The sequence below is a fragment of the Lycium barbarum genome, chromosome 8, assembly GCF_019175385.1.
Source record: "Lycium barbarum isolate Lr01 chromosome 8, ASM1917538v2, whole genome shotgun sequence".
Lineage (NCBI taxonomy): Eukaryota > Viridiplantae > Streptophyta > Magnoliopsida > Solanales > Solanaceae > Lycium > Lycium barbarum.
Window position 1 is genome coordinate 37,239,755 of NC_083344.1, and position 3,765 is coordinate 37,243,519.

The 3,765-nt window shown below is 38.8% G+C and overlaps 1 long non-coding RNA gene across 2 annotated transcripts; it reads left to right on the forward strand.

The window, feature by feature from the left end:
* Positions 1 to 615: 615 nt before the first annotated feature.
* On the forward strand, positions 616 to 3,299 carry LOC132605054 (uncharacterized). Of its 2 annotated transcripts, XR_009568992.1 has the most exons (4): positions 616 to 792; positions 859 to 1,084; positions 1,954 to 2,019; positions 2,959 to 3,299. It is a non-coding gene; the product is annotated as an uncharacterized LOC132605054 (long non-coding RNA). The 2 variants fall into 2 exon arrangements; XR_009568991.1 differs by having other exon boundaries at positions 616 to 1,084.
* Positions 3,300 to 3,765: the final 466 nt, after the last annotated feature.

Here is a 3,765-nt window from a genome sequence, read left to right on the forward strand (position 1 = left end):
TGACATGGTAACCTAAAGGATTTGAAATCGCGTTATGAGTATGTATATGAGGTAATGCGAGTGACCTTTTAAAGTATTTGAGATTATTAGTAATGATATAGAGGATGGACAAAAGATATGAATATACTTTTGCGATTGGAGTTTCGTCAAAGCTTTGTGAGTTCTCTAGTTATGCTTAAGGTTATTGTGATTCTCTGGACCCTTCGAGATGTGTATATGGATTTTTATTGATGTATATAAGTGTGTATATGTATGCATAAGAGGTTACATAAGGTTGGAAGAGGATTAGAAGTTAAACGAAATGAATCGGAACTTCAGTAAAATTTCGGACCCAATTTTAGTCTATATTGTAGGAGGCATATCTCCTTGAATATGAGGAGTTTTAAGGTGTTTCAAAATCCTAAAATGAAGTTCATCGAGTCTAGTTTGTAATGCAACAAACCGCTCGTCAAAATGATATCGGGATGAGGAGATATGAACGATGCAAGTTGGGCTGGCAGGGCAGCAAGTTTGGACCCGACCCAAACACTCACATTTCGGCCCATGAGGCCCATTAAACTCAATAGATAAGTCACCACTTTGCCCTATATCATTTCACACGACCTAAATCAGATCCAAAACCCTTATTTTCTCTCCCAAACCCCCTTTCTAATTGAGCCATCATATAAGCTAAATCCTAGACCCTTGACATGATATTAGTTAAAGAGAAGTTGTAGCTTAAGTTTTTTTTTGTGTTGTTAAGCAAGCAGCTGGAAAGAGGAACAAGATTCTTGAAGATTCTGATTTCTAAAGGTAATTTCAACCTCCTACTCATGTTATCAATTTGGATTAAAGGTTTAATATGGTGTATACGTGAAGGAAACGTTGATATACAAGCTAGAGAGAGAGAGAGAGCATAAGCCATGGCATTCGACCATGGCTAGCAAAATTGGAGCTCAAATTTGTTGATCCAAAAATCAGTTTTTCTAGGTATTTCAGCCCTTAGGAAGGTGATAATAACGTGGAGAATTCATTTGGAGCAACAAGAACAAGTATTAGTTCATTTCACAAATTCTAGCTAAGTGGAAAAAGCCAACTTGTTAAGGTAAGAGTTGATCATTTTTCTATGTGTTTGATGATGAAGTTGGACGTGTGGGGAATATGCAAATGTAAATTGTATGTGTGAAATTATGTATCTTGATGTTGAAGCATAGTTGTAACTTGGTAACATGAATTGCACGAATGTTGGAATGTTGTTGAATGCCGTAGGGGCTGTTTTTAATTGAAATTTGATGGATTGATTTGAATTAATATTTTGGTTGTTGTAATCATAGATTATGTGATGAGAATGACGGAATTTAATGGTTAGAGTTGGAGTTAAAATTGTTGTGGGTTGTTGTAAGGATTATAGAGATAATAATGTGATTTACTTGCATATGAATAGATGATGTGGTGTCGTGTGGCTGCTGTTGTATTTCCCTGAAATTTGCTGAAAAGATGGCATGAAATAAGGCGTAAGAAGTGTATATGGGCTGCTTGGTGTGTTGTAAGTGTTCGTTAGAATTTCGGGCATCGTTATGTTATAGTTTAGGGGCTGTTTTTGGCCCAATTTGGAGAAATTGTTAGATCGTTGGAAATATTATGTGAATTATTTAGAATGTTCTTGAATGTTGTTAGTATGGGTTTGGGTTAGTATTTGAATGTATAGGCGTTGATGTTGGCTTGAAGGTAAGCCGTTGAATTGAATATTTGGAAAGTTGTCGAATGATGAAAAAGAGAGTATTAATGTAATATTGTCTTTCAGATTGGTTATTGGAGTTGCTAGGTTGGTTATTGTGGTTGTTGCTGTTGATTTTGAGCGAGTTAAATTCTCGGGGAAATGCTGCCGAATTTTCTGTAGAATTTAATGTTAGTTTGGAATGAATGGCTTAAGTGCCTATGTTTAATATTGGATATTCGTTGGCATATTTGTAGACCTTGGGGAGCCCGAGGCGTAGATTGGGATTTACTTTAGATTGGCTATCTTGGAGTGCGTACGAGGTATGTAAAGCGCAACTCTTCTTTCTTTTGGCATGCCTTAGTTTTCAATAGGTTATATCACGAGCCTCGAGGAAATTCCAAATTCGAAATCCGAGCACGTTATGATCCTTATATATATTTCTTGGCATTCTTATGTATGATGTGATGAAATATGAACCTTTATGTTTTTGAAAGAATTGATTTCCAAACTTTGTACAAAAATAGTTGTTTTAAAGAATTCCGTAACTACGAAACGCCATATCTTTCACCGAAAGGCTCGGATAGCTTCAATATTGTTGTAGAAGTTTATATGGCATATAATGAGTATATTTTCCATAGGCGGGCCCGATTCGGGTCAATACCCATCCGTGGGTCCCGCGACTTTCCTTTATGTAATTCGGACGACTTTTGAAAGAATTTGGTATGATTATCATTTCGAATTTCAAGTATGGTCATTTACTTATATTTGAGTCTATGATAATGATTTTATGCATATGGTTACTCATGACTCTGCTCGTGCGTTCTGTTATATCTTTCGCCGGTTCCCGGGCCGGTTCTGTTATCGTGCGCATTTTGATATACTCCGGAGTTATGCTGTGTTATGGTTCTCCGAGCTACTCGCTAATGAGGGTCGGGTTCCACCTATATTTGGTGTTATGTTGTGTATGGTGTTATGTTGTGATGTGATATGTGACGGGGATACGGAGATTTGAAACTTTCTGGTGTTATGCTGTGTTATGGCGCCATCGTCGGGTGGGCGACCATATTCTTCTGTACCCTATGCATTACTTACATATTTTTGAAAGTAAGCAAATTTTGATATGTTGGATTTGCACTTATGTTTGGTACTTCTATTTCGTTTATGTCTCAGATTTGCTTTCTGTATATTCTGCTTTGCATACTCAGTACATATTTCGTACTGACCCCCTTTCTTCGGGGGGCTGCGTTTCATGCCCGCAGGTACAGACGCACAGTTTGGTGATCTACCCATTTAGGACACCCTCTTCTGCTGTTTGGAGTGCTCTTCTCATTTCAGAGCACACATTTTGGTATATATTCGTTCGCTATGTATACATGTATTTGTTCAGGGGCACGGCGGGGCCCTATCCCGCCATATGATTCAGTTTGTCTGTTTAGAGGTCTGTAGACGTATTTGTGGGTGTGTGTGCCTACTTCTGTACGGATGTGTTTGCATGACTCTATTCGTTATGGCAGCCTCGTCGGCATGCATTTTGTATATGTTTGTGGCAGCCTTGTCGGCGTGCATTTGTATATGCGTTTTGGGCCGTTGTGCCATTTGACAGCCTTGTTGGCTTTTGACATATTTGATAGCCTTGCCGGCTTTTTGATATATGTGCATATGTTCGGCGATGTATATTCCGCTGCCTCTTCTGATTCTGATATAATGTTTTGTACGCGCAATCGCGCAAGATAATATTCGTTCTCAACTCTGTTTAAAAATGATGATTTAGTTTGTATGTCCGTTTGGGTGCCCAAGTAGGGCACCAGTCGCGGCCCACGGGGCTGGGTCGTGACATATCCCCTCCCGAGGATTGATGATTTATTTGATCAATTGCAAGGTGCCAAATGGTTTTCAAAGATTGATTTGAGGTCCGGGTATCACCAAGTAAGAGTTAGGGAGAAAGATATCCCTAAGACAGCTTTCAGAACAAGATATGGCCATTTCGAGTTCCGAGTAATGTCGTTTGGGCTAACTAATGCACCGGCAGTGTTTATGGACTTAATGAACAATGTATTCAGGCCTTT